Source organism: Hyla sarda, chromosome 6 (assembly GCF_029499605.1).
Source record: "Hyla sarda isolate aHylSar1 chromosome 6, aHylSar1.hap1, whole genome shotgun sequence".
NCBI classification, from domain to species: Eukaryota; Metazoa; Chordata; class Amphibia; order Anura; family Hylidae; genus Hyla; species Hyla sarda.
In genome coordinates, this window is record NC_079194.1 from 240299512 (window position 1) to 240317886 (window position 18375).

The following is an 18375-nucleotide window of genomic DNA, read 5'->3' on the forward strand; positions in this document are numbered from 1 at the left end:
CAATAGGAAAATGATGAATACAACATACGGGGATCACAAAGATCAACCTGGGTAAAAACACAGCTATATAAAAAAAACAGTTGACAATGGCTAAGAAAAACAAAGCAGCAAGATGGTATAAAGTGCAAAATACCAATGTATAGGTACTGAGCTAGTGCAAAAGTGTGCAGGGAAACCTGCTGAATTACCAACAGTAGGCATCACAAACAATGGACATTAGTATCCCCTTAATCAGGGATTCCCATATTGAAAAAATAATAGTGCTGCATGAGGCATGATGTGCAGAAAAAACCTACTAAACCATAATACAACCTGTTGTGACGGACGCCAGTGGACCACCAGAACCCAACGTTTCGCTTCTCGCTTCAATCGGGGTGTGGCCTTAGATCACCACTACTTCCTATTTATACAGCATGGGGCCAATAGAATTGGTCTCCCACGGGCAGCTGACTGATAGCTCCACCTATGTGGATTTGTAATCACCTGGTGTTCCTTGTGCTGCGATGTGTATACATCATAAGGATGCGACCTACTGGGAAGGACTTAGTGACGTAGTTAGAGATGGTGCAGGGCATGTGATAAATCTGGTGCTGATCACATTTCTTCCGGTGACTTTTTAATCCATGCGTCAATTATGTGACTTTTTAATAACGCTGTCCACAGTTAGTTTGTAAGCTCTTTTTTATTTGGTGGTGATTAGCACCTCTTTTGGTGGTTTGCGCCAATGTATGTGACTTTTTTAAAAAGTCACTTTTATAAATCCCTGACCACTGCAAAAAAAAATAAGAAAAACACATCTACCATAGCAACAATCCAAAACACAGGTAAATGAAGTCGCAAAAAACACACTGCGCCAAAATTTAGCAACAAATTTACTCAAGAAAGCCAGGATAAAATGCTTCATAAATACCCCCCCCATGGGACTTGTTGTACCTCTAGTTACTTAGACCCTAGACTTTATGTTGACTTGGTACAAACTTGACTTGTTCTGACTGGACTTGGACTGACTGAAGACTTTTTACTGACTTGACTTTGACACTTGACTGGGTACTTACCTGACAATGTTCTTGTAATAGTGCTTACCCCTGAGATCTTCACATGGGCCGTCAATAGAAACTTGAAAGGTCCCTCTCCCTCACCTACGTTTCCTTGCGTGTAGCTGGGATGCCACAGGCTTGAGGGCATCCAGTAAAGGGGCTGCAGATGTTAGTTCATCACGGGGAAAGATATGGCCCTGAGGATTCCCCGTACCTTGATCCAGTTGCTATAGGGCCCAACAGACTTGTTTTTGTCCCTAAAGCGTCACTTGGGTAGTGGTTCCACCTTAGTAGCGGTATCCACCTGTAAGAACTTCAGCTAAGTCTGGAACTAGGTGTCGCTTGGGGCCTAACCTCATTATAAGGTATGAGGGCAGGAGACTGAAAAAGAGCTCCTCACTAAAGTTCTGGGGAACTGCAGACGGCAGATGTATCCTGACCACCGGCAAAAGCCAGACTAGAATGGAGGCAAGGCTGATTTCCCCTGATAGGCTACAGGATGGTTACTTACCAGCTTTACAGCAGAAGACAATTATTCCTTGCATAGAAGTTAAAGGCACAGTAGGCTGGAAGCCCTGAAAATAAATAAAATACATTTTTACACCAGGACGCAATAAACTTTGATAAAAAAAAGGGGCACCTTAGGAGACAGCAAGGACCCAAACAGAGTTCAAATAGCAAAGATGTTCCTGCTCCCAGACACCACACATGTATGTTACATCAGAGCCACTCATCTACCAACAACAAAATTTTTCAAAAATGTCAACAATGTTTAAGATTTAAGAAGCTGTCTAACCAATAACAACATTCATTTGGTATTCTAATGTTGAAAGCTACACTGTGATTGGTTACTATGGACAACAAACACTGTGTTCAAAAACAATTAAAAAAGTCTGCCCCAATGTTTTCACTGTTTCCGGGGCCCTATGTAATCACATGACCTACCCTGGCTATTCCCCCCCATATTTTTCCTAGGATAGACATAACACTTGTAATCTCCTTAAAAGGGAACCTGTCACTTAACTTTACCCTATATAATGATTGGCAATGCATAATAGAGGTTAATATCCTTCCATGCCCTGGTGTCTGCTGAAAATAAAATGTAGAAAAGAAACAACTTTTATAAATGTCACACGCAGTATGTTAATGAAGTTCAAATAGTCAGCAAGCCTGCGGCTGAAATAGTCACGGCACCCAGGGCTGTTATCACACCTACCCAGACAGGAATGACAGCCGAGCTGTGAGCAATGACATCAGGCCCTGACTGAGCTGTAGTGTTGCTCGCGAATATTCGCAATTCGAATATTATTCGCGAATATCGCATATTCGCGAATTCGCGAATTTCGCGAATATAGCGCTATATATTCGTAATTACGAATATTCGTTTTTTTTTTTTTTCTTCACAGTACACATCACAGTGATCATCCCTCTCTGCTTCCAGCTTGTGTGGTCTAAAGAAGGCTCTAATACTACTGTGTGAGACTGGCGTGCGAAAATTCGCATATGCGAAAATTAGCATATGCAAATTTTCGTATATGCGAATTTTACCTTATGCTAATTTTGTATATGCTAATTTTCACATCTGTAAATGTTCGCATACGCGAATGTTCGCATATGCGAAAATAAAACGAGGATATAACGAATGTGCGAATATTCGCGAATATATGACGAATATTCGTCCATATATTCGCGAATATTCGCGAATTCGAATATGGCCTATGCCGCTCAACACTACTGAGCTGCTCAATCATACCTAGATAGGTATTACAGCTCGGGAAGCCATGACTACTGACTTCTTAGCCACACACCCAACTGACTACCTGAGCCTCATTTATACTGTGTGTGACATTTATAAAAGTTGTTTTCTCCACAATTTTAGATGTACCAGAAGACATCCAGGCACAGTAGGGCCTGTGATATTAACCTCTATCATGTGTCGCCACTCGTTATATAGGGTAAAACTTGGTGACAGGTTCCCTTTAAAGGAGATAGCCAGTGGTGAAAAACGTATCCCCTATCCTAAGGATAGGGGATAAGTTTCAGATCAGGGGGGGGGGTCCGACCGCTGATGCCCCCCACGATCTCCTGTACGGGGACACGGCAGCCCGCGGGAATGGCAGAGCTGGAGCGCTGCCTTCCGCAATCTCCGGCTCTGCCGTAGATTTGTATTGAGGGGGCGTGTCAGCCACTGCTTCGTGCAGTGGTCAACACGCGCTATCTGGCCAGCGGTCAGACCCCCTTCCGATCTGAAACTTATCCCCTATCCTTAGGATAGGGGATAAGTTTTTCACCACTGGACCACCCCTTTAAGAAAATATTCTATGTGTCAAAATATGATGAATGTATCTCAATTCACTTCACCTAACTTATGTAATACCTTCTTACCCAGCACTAAATAGTTATGTAATTTGTCAAAATTTTTTATATTTTAAGACATGTATATCCATATTGATGTAAAGGTTCTGTAACATGATTAAAAGTAAATGATTAAGAAACAGGTGAATTGTGAATGCTGATACAGAAATGATAAATCAGGCAACATTGTATTACATTACAATAAGTATGAATATATGTAAAAAGTATGACATAGATACACAAAAACAGGCAATGGCATTGATTTACTAATGCAAATATGCCAGGATTCTGCACCAAAAATCTTGTGTACATGTTTTGCAACAAATTTACTTTAAATGTTACACATCTTTGTACTGCATCCAACAAGGGGGTCTGACCTAGTAGAATTGATTTTGGGAGGGGGGGGGTGATCTGCCCCAAATAGGGTGGGGCTTTAGTATAACTTCAGGTGCCGAAAAAAAGTGCCAGAAATGTTTTCCACATTGTTATAGGGGCTATGCACCATAAGGTGATTTTAGTACTTACCTGCTAGACACTAATGGACATGCTTTCTTTTGGTGAAACTTGGTGAAATGGCTATTTCCTGTTGGAGTTCCCTCCCTCCAACTAAAAGTTCCAGGATCCCTTGTTTGTAAGTGTCAGGTCACTTTTCTCCCTCCCACACATCAGTCACCCCACCCACTTAAGCACACCCGGGACAATTCCCTGCAGCCCTGTAGAGAATAACTCCCCCCCCCCCCATTCACCCAGTGGACGCTCCACCCATTGAAGCAGACAGGCTCCTTTCAACAGCTAACTAGTGATGTAATGTCTTGTTACAGCCCCTGTAGCATAGTCAAATAAAAATAAAACCTGGAATACCCCTTTTAGCCAACTGGTAGTTGGTCATAATTTAGACTGGACAGTCTAAAAGTGCAACAGATTTCTCAAACTGATAATTGATACATCTGGTGCCCTTGTAGACTGTCTAGTCTAAGTTTTCTGTCTCTAAGAATTAGACAGCTTTAGTAAATCTGGGACAACAAGCCAATCCTATTTAATGAGGTTTTTTTGGACACTATTCTGTATGGGACAGACACCTTTTGGATCCTATCATTCTCCAGGATCCAGGTATCCATGACCTGATAATTGCTCCATTCATTGGACTGGGTGATAAGTGGCTGTGTATATGAATGTTTTCTTCCTTTCGGCAGCAGACGTTAGGCTGTGCATGGAATTCGGTAGCCCTTATTGTAGAGTATGCATGTTTACAGATTATGCGGTTCAAAAGTCATTGTCAAATTGTAACGTGTAGGTCAATAACATGGGTGAGAGGGTGCCCCTCACCTGATCCTCTCTCTACGTACCTGCCACCTACTTATCAAGGTGGACTTCTGAGTTCATCAGACAAATGTGTGAGCTACAAACACCCCTAAAGATTAGATAAAGAGCATTATCTGGCATCTACTATCATTATATACCTACAGAGATAACAGGCAGATAACAGACCTGTATGTCAGCTTTGTTTGCCTAGCACAGAAATATCATTAAGTAGTCAGATTTTGGAGACATTTTCCACATTAACATTATTTCCAACTGTCCATCTAATGCAGTGTTTCCCAACCAGGGTGCCTCCAGTGGTTGCAAAACTACAACACCCGGCATGCCCGGACAGCCTTTGGCTGTCCGGGCATGCTGGGAGTTGTAGTTTTGTAACCGCTAGAAGCACCCTGGTTGGGAAACACTGATCTAATGTGTATGGTGGCCTGATTCTCCCCTGACAGTAGATGTCTCCTCTGGCTGACAGCTGTTTAGGTCTATGGTCTGCTTAACCCCTTAAGGACCAGGCCATTTTACACCTTAGGACCAGAGCGTTTTTTGCACATCTGACCACTTTCACTTTAAGCATTAATAACTTTGGGATGCTTTTACCTTTCATTCTGATTCCGAGATAGTTTTTTGTGACATATTCTACTTTATGTTAGTGGTAAAATTTTGTCGATACTTGCATCATTTCTTGGTGAAAAAATTCAAAAATTTGATGAAAAAATTTAAAATTTAGCATTTTTCTAACTTTGAAGCTCTCTGCTTGTAAGGAAAATAAACATTCCAAGTAAATTATATATTGATTCACATATACAATATGTCTACTTTATGTTTGCATCATAAAGTTGACATGTTTTTACTTTTGGAAGACATCAGAGGGCTTCAAAGTTCAGCAGCAATTTTCCAATTTTTCAAAATCTGAATTTTTTCAGGGACCAGTTCAGTTTTGAAGTGGATTTGAAGGGCCTTCATATTCGAAATACCCCACAAATGACCCCATTATAGAAACTGCACCCCTCAAAGTATTCAAAATGACATTCAGTAAGTGTGTTAACCCATTATGTGTTTCAGAGGAATAGCAGCAAAGTGAAGGAGAAAATTCAAAATCTTAATTTTTTACACTCGCATTTTCCTGTACAAGGGGTAATAAGAGAAATTTGTAACTTAATCTTTCTCGAGTAAGCACATACCTCATATGTGAATGTCATGTGTTCGGTGAGCGCAGTAGAGGGCTCAGAAGGGAAGGAGCAACAATGGGATTTTGGAGAGTGAATTTTGCTGAAATGGTTTTGGGGGGGCATGTCGCATTTACGAAGCCCCTATGGTGCCAGAACAGCAGAAAACCCCCACATGGCATAGCTTTTTGGAAAGGTGGGGGGATCCATTGTTCTGGCACTATGAGGGCTTTGTAAACACACACGTGGCCTTCAATTCTGGACACATTTTCTCTTCAAAAGCCCAATGGCGCTCCTTCTCTTCTGAGCATTGTAGACCCAGTTTTTGAATTTTTACAAGGGGTAAAAGGAGAAAAATCCTCTCAAAATTTGTAACCCAATTTCTCTCGAGTAAGGAAATACCTCATATGTGTATGACAAGTGTTTGTCGGGCGCAGTAGAGGGCTCAGTTTTTCTGAAATGGTTTTTGGGGGGCATGTCACATTTAGGAAGCCCCTATGGTGCCACAACAGCAGAAAAAAAAACCACATGGCATACCATTTTGGAAACTATACCCCTCAAGACATGTAACAAGGGGTCCAGTGAGCCTTAATACCCCACAGGTGTTTGACAACTTTTCGTTAAAGTCGGATGTGTAAATGAAAAAAAAAATGTTCACTAAAGTGCAGTTTTTTTCCAAAATTTTACAATTTTTATAAACGGTAATGGGAGAAAATGCCTCCCAAAATGTGTAACCCCATCTCTTTTGAGTATTGAAATACCCCATGTTAGGACGTAAAATTTTCTGCAGGCGAACTACAATGCTCAGAAGAGAAGGAGTCACATTTCGCTTTTGGAAAGCAAATTTTGCTGAAATGTTTTTTTGGGGGCATGTCACATTTAGGAAGCCCCTATGGTGCCAGAACAGCAAAAATACCCACATGGCATACTATTTTGGAAACTAAACCCCTCAAGGAACGTAACAAGGGGTACAGTGAGCCTCAAAACCTCACAGGTATTTCACGACTTTTTGTTAAAGTTGGATGTGTAAATGAAAAAAAAATTTTTTTTCACTAAAATGCAGATTTTCCACAAATTTTACATTTTTACAAGGGGTAATAGGAGAAAATTACCCCCATAATTTGTAACCCCATTTCTTCTGAGTATGGAAATACCCCATGTGTGGACGTCAAGTGCCCTGCGGTCGAACTACAATACTCAGAAGAGGAGGAGCGCCATTGAGCTTTTGAAGAGTGAATTTGTTTGGAATGGTAGTCAGGGGCCATGTGCATTTACAAAGCCCCCCGTGGTGCCAGAACAGTGGACCCCCCCCCCCCCCCCTCCACATGTGACCCCATTTTGGAAACTACACCGCTCACAGAATTTAATAAGAGGTGCAGTGATTATTTACACCTCACTGGCATTTGACAGATCTTTGGAACAGTGGGCTGAGCAAATGAAAAATAAAATTTTTCATTTTCCCATACCACTGTTCCAAAAATCTGTCAGACACCTGTGGGGTGTACATGCTCACTGTACCCCTTATTACATTACGTGAGGGGTGTAGTTTCCAAAATGGGGTCATATGTTGGGGGGTCCATTGTTCTGGCACTATGGGGGCTTTGTAAACACACGTAGCCTTCAATTCCGGACACATTTTCTCTTCAAAATCCCAATGGCGCTCCTCTTCTGAGCATTATAGTTCATCCATGGAGCACTTTACATCCACATTTGGGGTATTTTCTTACTCAAAAGAAATGGGGTTACAAATTTTGGTGGGCTTTCCTATTTTCCCTTGTGAAAATGAAAAATTGAAAGTAACACCAGCATTTTAGTGAAAAAAATTTTTTCCCATCCAACTTTAGCGAAAATTTGTCAAACACCCGTGGGGTGTTAAGACTCACTATACCCCTTGTTACATTCCGTGAGGGGTGTAGTTTCCAAAATGGGGTCACATGTCGGTATTTATTTTTTTGCGTTTATGTCAGAACCGCTGTAAAATTAGCCACCCCTGTGCAAATCACCAATTTAGGCTTCAAATGTACATGGTGCACTCTCACTCCTGAGCCTTGTTATGCGCCCGCAGATCACTTAACGCCAACATAGGGGATATTTCCGTACTCATGAGAAATTGTGTTACAAATTTTGGGGGTCTTTTTTTCCTTTTACCTCTTGTGAAAATAAAAAGTAAAGGGCAACACTAGCATGTTAGTTTAAAAAAATTTTTTTTTACACTAACAGGCTGGTGTAGACCCCAACTTTTCCTTTTCATAAGGGGTAAAAGGAGAAAAAGACCCCCAAAATTTGTGGTGTAATTTCTCCCGAGTACGTAGATACCCCATATGTGGCCCTAAACTGTTTCCTTGAGATACGACAGGGCTCCGAAGTGAGAGAGCGCCATGCGCATTTGAGGACTGAATTAGGGATTGCATAGAGGTGGACATAGGGGTATTCTACGCCAGTGATTCCCAAACAGGGTGCCTCCAGCTATTGCTAAACTCCCAGCATGCCTGTACAGTCAGTCGCTGTCCAGAAATGCTGGGAGTTGCTGTTTTGCAACAGCTGGAGGCTCCGTTTTGGAAACACTGCCTTACAATACGTTTTGAATTTTTATTGGGGGGACAGTGTAAGGGGGTGTATATGTAGTGTTTTACAATTTATTTTGTGTTAGTGTAGTGTAGTGCTTTTAGGGTACATTCGCACTGGCAGAGGTGTTTACAGTGAGTTCCCTGCTAGGAGTTTGCGCTGCGGCGAAAAATTTGCCGCAGCTCATACTTGAAGCAGAAAACTTACTGTAAGCCTGCCCGTGTGAATGTACCCTGTACGTTCACATGGGGGGGGGGGGGGGCAAACCTCCAGCTGTTTCAAAACTACAACTCCTAGCATGTACTGACAGACCATGCAGGCTGGGAGTTGTACTTTTGCAACAACTGGAGGCACACTGGTTGGAAAACCTTCAGTTAGGTTCTGTTATCTAACTCAATATTTTCCAACCAGTGTGCCTCCAGCTGTTGCAAAACTACAACTCCCAGCATGTACTGATCACCGAAGGGCATGCTGGGATTTGCAGTTTTGCAACATCTGGAGAGCTACAGTATAGAGACCACTGCAAACTGTGGCCCTCCAGATGCTGCAAAATTAGTTGTAGTTTTGCAAGATCTGGAGGGCTATAGTTCAGAGACTACCATATAATGGTCTCAAACTGTAGCTCTCCAGCTGTTGCAAAACTACAACTCCCAGCATGCCCAAACCGCTGTCTGGGCATGCTGGGAGTTGTAGTTTTGCAACATCTGGAGTGCTACAGTATAGAGACCACTATATAGTGGTCTCAGACTGCAGCCCTCCAGATGTTGCTAGGCAACTTACCGGCTTCCGTCGGATCCAGGGAGCCTGCTGCAAGTCATCGCCGATCTCCGACGCCGATCGTCGCCCACAGCCTCCGCAGATCGGTAAGTGGACTCCGGCGCCGGTCCTCTGTCGTTTCCTCGTTCTGCCCCGCCTATTGTGGGTGGACAGGACGGGGAAAACGAAAGTTAACCCCCCCGCCCCCTATCTGCTATTGGTGGTTGTGTCTAATTGAATGTGCTGACAACAAAATCACATAAGGCCCCTTTGTTTATCTGTGTCTGAAGTCTTCGATAATACGCTATTATTATGTTGCAGTCATGTCACTCATGCACATAGGCAGAAGAAATCCCATGTCTGAGCATCGTATTGCAGTGTCCTACTGGGGATCCCTGCAGGGCCTGTGGTTGGATGTTGTATGTTGCATATCATGTGTCATGTGACTTTATTGATAAGTGTTTCATAGTGTTTTGTAGTAATTTGCACCGTTGGTGTGAAACAGTGTATTAATATTTATTTATTAATATATTAATATTTATTTATTAATGTTTTATTAAACAAAATTAAAAATGATTAAAAAGGAATCGTATAAAGATAGATTGGACACATGCAAAAAATGCAAGACCAAGGAAAATAGCGCATAGTCGAAATAATAAGTACAAAAAATACCTAATAAATCATGTTTACTAGTTAAGACATTGGGCCTCATTTATTAAAGCTTTTCAGAGTAGATTTTGTAAGGTTTTTTGTGTTGCATGTGTTGTGCGACAGAATTTTCGACAAAAGATCCAAAAAACCCTACTAACTCTCCACTCTATTCAGAAAACCCTACAAAGAGACGTGGCCATCAGGATGCATTTTTGGAGAATAATAACATCACTGGTTATGGATACTAGATTGACAGGGACAGAACGTTGATCCAGGGATTTATTCTGATGCCATATTTGGGAAGGAATTTTTACCTCTAGTATGAGGGTTTTTTGCCTTCCTCGGGATCAACTCAGTTGGGACTCAATAGGTTGAACTTGATGGACTCTGGTCTTTTTTCTACCTTATAAACTATGTTACTATTTAAGCCCTGGAAAACCCGACCGCTCAGAGCATGTGTAAAAAGAGCAAAACGTATGGAAAAATCACCAAATACAAGAAACATTAGTAAATACCATGAAAAAATTCCTGTCAGAAACAAAATCCCACAAAGAAAACTCCACTCCACTCTTAGTAAATGAGGGCCAATGTGTGTATATGGACAAGAAAGAGATATGGCTATATGGCAGTGGTACTCATGTATGTCTTATGAGATATACTAGGCTGACTTGTCTGCTGCACAGTATGCATATGCTTAGTAACTGGGCAGTACTAATAAAGGAGTTGCTCTGCAGCATATGAGTACTAATATCATTATGCTCCTTTTACAGGCATGAGTTGCAGACCACTGTAACATGAAGATACCACCCATGGAACTAGTCTATTAAGCCTTTATATAAGATACATCACCCCGCGACATTCTTTTTTAATTTGAAATAATTTTTATTTTTCAAATATTATAACAAGTGAACAAGCAGTTCAAGTATAGAAGAATATGGAAATAAAATGATAACACGCACACACGCAGGTGTGCAAAGAACATGAGAAAGCATATAATGAGTATAAAGAACAAATGGGGAGTGATCCCCAGTAGCAAGGTTAAAGGGTAACTCTCATTAAAACAAATTTTTGCTATTGCACTCCTTATGGTAAATAAAAAATATTTCTAATATGCTTTGTTTAAAAAAAAAAGACGTTTTCTATGTTTTATTTGTGCCTTAAAAAAGCTCAAGAGCACATTTTCCCCATCTTATACACAGACTTAGGACCGAAGTCCAAACACAGGAAGTGCAGCCTGGAGTGCTGAGGGGTGTGTGTCCAGCCTCATCCAATCATAGCTCCTCTCACACTTAACTGCCATATGCTGTTGGTTGGACACACCCTCCTCAGCACTCCAAGCTGCACTTCCTGTGTTTGGACTTCGGTCCAAAGTCTGTGTATGAGATGGGGGAAAATGTGCTCTTGAGCTTTTTTAAGCACAAAGAAAACATAAAAAACTTCATTTTTTTTTTAAACAAAGTATATTAGAAATATTTTTTATTTACCATAAGGAGTGCAATAGCAAAAATTAGTTTTAATGAGAGTGCCCATTTAACAATGACGTATGTATCAACATAGAATGTACAAGGAAAAAGGTAAGCACGGTGAACTAAAGTGCTGTAGAATTGTAACCGACTTACACATTGAACCCGGAAAAACATGTATAGAACTAGTGTGGATAAGAACACTACCTGAAGGGTAAAAGAACCACTTAATGGCTCCTAATTAGATTTGCATTATAGTTTCTTAAGAACTCTGATGGGTCTAGTAGAGAACTATAGTTATTGATAAGTGCTAGGGTGCCGTATATGGCAACAAAACAGGTTTGGACAGGGGAAGACTGAAAAAGATGTACTTAGACAAAGGAGAGGGATAGGAAAAGACAATTGGTTCAAGCGGAGTATTGAGTACTAGACATCCAGGACTGCCACTGGGCCTGAAATTTCTCATAGGTGCCTTGGGCCAATGCAAATTATTTCTCATACGCGCAGTTGAGGTTGACAAGGTTAATAACTTCACATAGAGAGGGAACCTGGACAGACTTCCATTTTTTTTAGTGAGTAACAGTTTGGATGCAATAAGGAGGTGGGCTATTGTGGTCCTCACTAGGGGTGGATACTTATCTAGGTCTATGAGGAGTAATGCAGTTTTGGGGACTAGAATAGATGTATGGTCAAGCAATTTGTTGATTAAGCGTTCACACCAGCCCAAAAGGTGTAAAAGCTGGACAATTCCACAGGATGTGGTACAGTGTTCCCACCATTGCACATTCTCGCCAACAAAGGTTGGAGCATTCTGGGTTTAAAAGGTGAATTCTGGAGGGAGTAAAGTACCATCTGCAGATAGTTTTCATGATAGCTTCTTGATGGTTAGTTGCCCTAAACAGCTGCTGTAAGAGCTGGAAGGTTTTAAGCCACTTGTTAACCCCTTAAGGACCAAGCCCATTTTCACCTTAAGGACCAGAGCATTTTTTGCACATCTAACCACTGTCACTTTAAGCATTAATAACTCTGGGATGCTTGTACTTATGAATTTGATTCAGAGACAGTTTTTTCATGACATATTCTACTTTAGGTTAGTGGTACATTTTCGGCGATACTTGTATCATTTCTTGGTAAAAAATTCCAAAATGTCATGAAAATTTAGCATTTTTCTAACTTTGAAGCTCTCTGCTTGTAAGGAAAATGGACATTCCAAATAAATTATATATTGATTCACATATATAATATGTCTACTTTATGTTGGCATCATAAAGTTGACATGTTTTTACTTTTTGAAGACATCAGAGGGCTTCAAATTTAGCAGCAATTTTCCAATTTTTCACGAAAATTTCAAAATCAGAATTTCTTTAGGGACCAGTTCAGTATTGAAGTGAATTTGAGGTTCTTTATGTTCGAAATACCCCATAATGTATCACATTATTAAAACTGCAACCCTCAATGTATTCAAAATGACATTCAGAAAGTTTGTTAACTTTCACAGGTGTTTCACAGGAATAGCAGCAAGGTGGAGGTGAAAATTCAAAATCTTCATTTTATACACTAACATGTTCTTGTAGACCCATTTTTGTTAATTTTTACGAAGGGTAAAAAGGAGAAAAAGACACCAAAATGTGTAACCTAATTTCTCTCGAGTAAGGAAATACCTCATATGTGGAAGTAAGGTGCTCTGCTAGCGCACTACAGAGCTCATAAGGGAAGGAGCGACAATGGGATTTTGGAGAGCGAATTTTGCAGAAATGGTTTTTGGGGGACATGTTGCATTTAGGAAGACTCCATGGTGCCAGAACAGCAAAAAGAAAATCCACATGCTATTTGGGAAACTAGACCCCTCAAGAAATGTAACAAGGGGTATAGTGAGCCTTAACACCCCACAGGTGATTGACAAACTTTTGTTAAAGTGGGACGTGAAAAATGAAAAATTAGATTTTTTTCACTAAAATTCGGGTGTTACCCCAAATTTTTCATTTTCACAAGGGGTAAAAGGAGAAAAAGCCCCTCAAAATTTGTAACCCCATTTCTCTCGGGTAAGGAAATACCTCATATGTGGATGTAAAGTGCTCTGTAGGTGCATTAGAGAGCTCAGAAGGAAAGGAGCGACATTTGGGCTTTTGAAGAGCTAATTTTGCTGAAATGGTTTTTGGGAGGCATGTCACATATAGGAAGCCCCCATGGTGCCAGAACAGCAAAAAAAAAAAAAAAAAACCACATGGCATACTATTTGGGAAGCAACACCCCTCAAGGAATGTAACAACAAGTGGTACAGTAAGCCTTAACATCCCCCAGGTGATTGAAAAATTTTCGCAAAAGTTGGATGTGAAAATGAAAAATGTGATTTTTTTTCACTAAAATGCTGGTGTTACCCCAAATTTTTCATTTTCACAAGGGGTAATAGGAGAAAAAGCCTACCAAAATTTGTAACCCCACTTCTATGGAAATACCCCATATTTGGATGTTAAGTCCTCTGCGGGCCCACTACAAATACACATTTTTCATTGGGGTGTTAAGGCCCACTATACCCCTTGTTATGTTCCGTGAGGGGTGTAGTTTCCAAAATGGGGTCAAATGGGGGTGTTTGTTTTTTTTGTTTTTTGCATTTATGTCAGAACCACTGAAACCAGCAGCCACCCCTGTGCAAATCACCAGTTTAGGCCTCATATGTAAATAGTGCGCTCTCACTCCTGAGCCTTGTTGTGCGCCCACAGAGCATTTTACGTCCACATATGGGGTATTTCCGTACTCAGGAGAAATTGTGTTACAAATTTTGTGGGTCTTTTTTCCTTCTACCTCTTGTGAAAATAAAAAGTATGGGGCAACACCAGCATGCTAGTGTCATTTAAAATTTTTACACTAACATGCTGGTGTAGACCCCAACTTTACCTTTTCATAAGGGGTAAAAGGAGAAAAAGCCCCCCAAAGTTTGTAGCGCAATTTCTCTCGAGTACAGAATTACCCCATATTTGGCCCTACACGGTTGCCTTGAAATACGACAGGGCTCCAGTGTGAGAGAGCGCTATGCGCATTTGAGGCCTAAATTAGGGATTTTTATAGGGACAGATGCAAGCATGGTGCCTCCTCCACCAAAATACCCTATGGCAGTGTTCCCCAAACAGGGTGCATTGAGCTGTTACAAAACTCCCAGCATGCCTGGACAGTCAATAGCTGTCCGGCAATACTGGGAGTTATTTTGCAACAGGTGGAGGCATCTTTTTGGAAACAGTACCGTACGAAACATTTTTTATTTTTATGGAGGGGGGACACTGTAAGGGGGTGTATATGTAGTGTTTTACTCTTTATTTTGTGTAGTGTAGTGTTGTGTTCTTAGGGTACATTCACACGGGCAGAGGTTTACAGCGAGTTTCCCACTGGGAGTTTGAGCTGCAGCTGAAAATTTGCCACAGCTCAAACTTAAAGCAGTAAAACTCACTGTAAACCCCGCCCGTGTGAATGTACATTCACATGGGGGGGACCTTCAGCTGCTGCAAAACTACAACTCCCAGCATGCATTGACAGGCCGTGCATGCTGGGAGTTGTAGTTATGCAATAGCTGGAGGCACACTGTTTGGGAAACACTGAGTTAGGTGACAGATTACTGCAGTGTTTCTGCACCAGTGTACCTCCAGCTGTTGAAAAACCCCAACTCCCAGCATGCCTGGTCTGTCACTGCATGCTGGGAGTTGTAGTTTTGCAACAGCTGGAGGTACACTGGTGCGGAAACACTGCGGTAGTCTGTTACCTAACTCAGTGTTTCCCAACCAGTGTGCCTCCAGTTGTTGCAAAACTACAACTCCCAGCTGGGAGTTGTAGTTATGCAACAACTGGAGGAGAAAAGTTTGGAGACCACTGTGTAGTGGTGTACAAACTGCGGCCCTCCAGATATTGCAAGACTTTAACTCCAAGCATGCCCAGGCATGCTGGGAGTTGTAGTTTGGCAACATCTGAAGGGCCAGATGTTGCAGAACTACAATGCCCAACATGCCTGGCTGTCTGGGCATGCTTTGAATTGTAGTTTTGCAACATCTGGAGGGATACAGTATGGAAACCACTGTATAGTAGTCTCCAAACTGTGCCCTTCCAGATGTTGCAAAACTACAACTCCCAGCATGCTGAGACAGTCCAGGCATGCTGGGAGTTGTAGTTCTTTAACATCTGAAGGGCCAGATGTTACAGAACTACAACTCTCAGCATGCCTGGACTGTCTGGGCATGCTGAGAGTTGTAGTTTTGCAACATCTGCATAGTGGTCTCCAAACTGTGGCCCTACAGAAGTTGCAAAACTACAACTCCCAGCATGCCCGGACAGCCAAAGGCTGTGTGGGCATGCTGGGAGTTATAGTTTGGCAAATCCTAGAAGGCAGCAGTGAAGATCACTTACCACTGATCTTCCCTGCTGCCTCTGTGATGCCTCCGCTGCTGCCTCCTAACTGCACTCTGGCCCCCACTGCCATCTTCCCCCCACTCTGCCCAGACATCCAGGGGCGGGCAGAGCGGGGATTTCAACTTAAACCCCCCCCCCTGCCCTGTGATTCGCTGGTCGGTCCTGACCGGCCAATTGCAGGGGATAGGAGGAGGTGGCACCCCTGCCACCTCACTCCTATGCTTCAGGATGGTCAGAGCTGTCTCTGACAGCCCCGATCATCCCTATTTTCCTGGCGATCTGGTCACCAGAGACCCGATCAACCTGGAAAAGCCGTGATTTTTTTTTGTAAGGAGAGTAAATGCACAGAACCACTATCATCTACCAAATCTTTGGCGGAAGTCATTCCACTTGCACACACATAGAAAGGTCCAGATCAGGGATGTGCAATTCTAGATATTCTAAAGGAATATTTGTCAATGGACAAGGCTTGGCCCCAAACTATCTGAGGAGGAGATAGCAGAGAGGTGGGATTTAGGGGGGATAGTTCCTTTAGTCTGAAGAAGCAGTCTAGAAGGCAGGGATAAGGGGGCAGAACAATCCGTCAGAACAATCCGTCTCAAGTTTTACCCATAATTTGTCTTTGGTGTTAGTCCACCAGTATTTCAGCTGGTCTAGCAAACAGGCTTTATGGTAGTCCTGTAGTCGTCAATATGAGGAAGCCCTAGCCCTCCAATTAGCTTATGATGTGTCATTGTATCTCTGGCAACTTTCGGCCGCTTCCAACCCCACCCCCCATACAAACTTTCCAATTTGACCATTCAAGTCTTGATAGAAAGACTTCGGCAAGACAATTGGAATGGTATGGAACAAATAAAGTAGCTTGGGAAGTAACATTATTTTAAATGCTGCTAGGCATCCAAACCATGACAAAAAGATCTTCGAGTATGTGGTCATAGAGAGGGAGAGCGAACTGGAGAGCAGAATAACATTTGCAGCGTATAAGTGACGTGTAGGATAAGTCAGCTGTACACCCAAGTACGTCACTGAGGCATTTTGCCAGTCTAGGGGAAATCTGGTTTTTAAATCAGTCAAAGATGGTGTCGGAAGGGAAAAAGGTAAGATTTGAGATTTAGAACCCCGCAACATTCTTGATCTTTATATCTACAAGGCATTATATGTGATCTCAGTGTGATCGCTGAATAAGAAGTATACAGCACAATGTGATGAATAGTGCATATGATATACATGTCCTCTATATCTATAGCCTGCTTTTACTTTTCGCTGAACGCTATGTTATAGTGGGCAGGGCCGGACTGGGGATGAAAACCAGCCCTGGAAATTATTGCATACCAGCCCCACAGCACTGTGTCATTGTGCCAGCAAACGGCCGCAGAGTGCAGGCGTATCACTTTGTGGCTATATAAATATATATATATATTTACAGGGCCGGCCTTAGGGGTGTGCGAGCTGTGCGGCCGCACAGGGCGCCATAGCAACAGGGGCGCCGGGCGTCCGACACAGCTCACACCAGGTATATGAAATTTGTATTGCCCGACGTGCAGTTCGGGCGCCGGGCAGGTAACTTCTTCAGACATTTAGCGCTGCTTCGGGAAAGCAGCGCTAAATGCCGGTGTAATGAAGAAAACTGTGCCCTGTAGCAGAATGTGACCCTCCGCACAGGGACACAGTTTTCTGCTTTGCAGGCCGCTCCCTCTCATTACATTCCCACTACCTTCCCTCAACTGTGTCCCTATGCGGAGGGTCACATTCCGCTTCAGGGCACAGTTTACTTCATTACACAGGGAGGTTTCACTTACCCCGCCCTCCTCTGCGTCTCTGGTTGGCTGGCCGGCCCGAGTCTGAAGAGGGACGTCGCGCATGTGACGTACCTCCGCAGACCCGCACAGGAGGAGGTCAGTGATGTCACTCGTCAGGCCGACGCCGGAGAGAAGCGCAGCGCAGGACAGGTAAGTGTGTCTATATCTGTGTGCATGTGTGGGTGTCTGTCTGTGTGTATGTGTGTGTGTATGTGTGGGTGTCTGTGTGTGTGGGTGGGTGTCTGTCTGTCTGTGTGTGTACGTGCATGTGTGGGTGTGTGAGTCCGTGGGGGGGGGGCCTGCTACTACCTAATGTGGGGAACCTGCTACTACCTAATGTGGGGAACCTGCTACAACCTAATGTGGGGAGCCTGCTTCTACCTAATGTGGGGAACCTGCTACTACCTAATGTGGGGAACCTGCTTCTACCTAATTTGGGGAACCTGCTTCTACCTAATGTGGGGAACCTGCTTCTACCTAATGTGGGGAACCTGCTACTACCTAATGTGGGGAACATGCTACTATGTGGGGGACTATACTGCACCTAATGTGGGGAACTATACTGCACCTAATGTGGGGGAATTTTACTGCACCTAATGTGGGGAACTATACTGCACCTAATGTGGGGGAACTATACTGCACCTAATGTGGGGAACTATATGGCACCTAATGTGGGGAACTATATGGCACCTAATGTGGGGGAACTATACTGCACCTATTGTGGGGGAACTATACTGCACCTAATGTGGAGAGCTATACTGCACCTAATGTGGGGGAACATACTGCACCTAATGTGGGGGAATTATACTGCACCTAATGTGGGGGAACTATACTGCACCTAATGTGGGGAAACTATACTGCACCTAATGTGGGGAAA

General features: G+C 42.7%; 1 long non-coding RNA gene across 1 annotated transcript in view; it reads right to left on the reverse strand.

Annotated features, from left to right (window-relative positions):
• Nucleotides 1-17549, reverse strand: part of LOC130276854 (uncharacterized) — a 29725-nt gene extending 12176 nt beyond the window's left edge. Inside the window, exons 1-2 of the long non-coding RNA XR_008845267.1 lie at nt 17499-17549; nt 1549-1612 (exon numbers count right to left, since the gene is read on the reverse strand). This is a non-coding gene — a long non-coding RNA (uncharacterized LOC130276854). The remainder of the gene's footprint in view (nt 1-1548; nt 1613-17498) is intronic.
• Between the last annotated feature and the right edge of the window lie 826 nt (nt 17550-18375).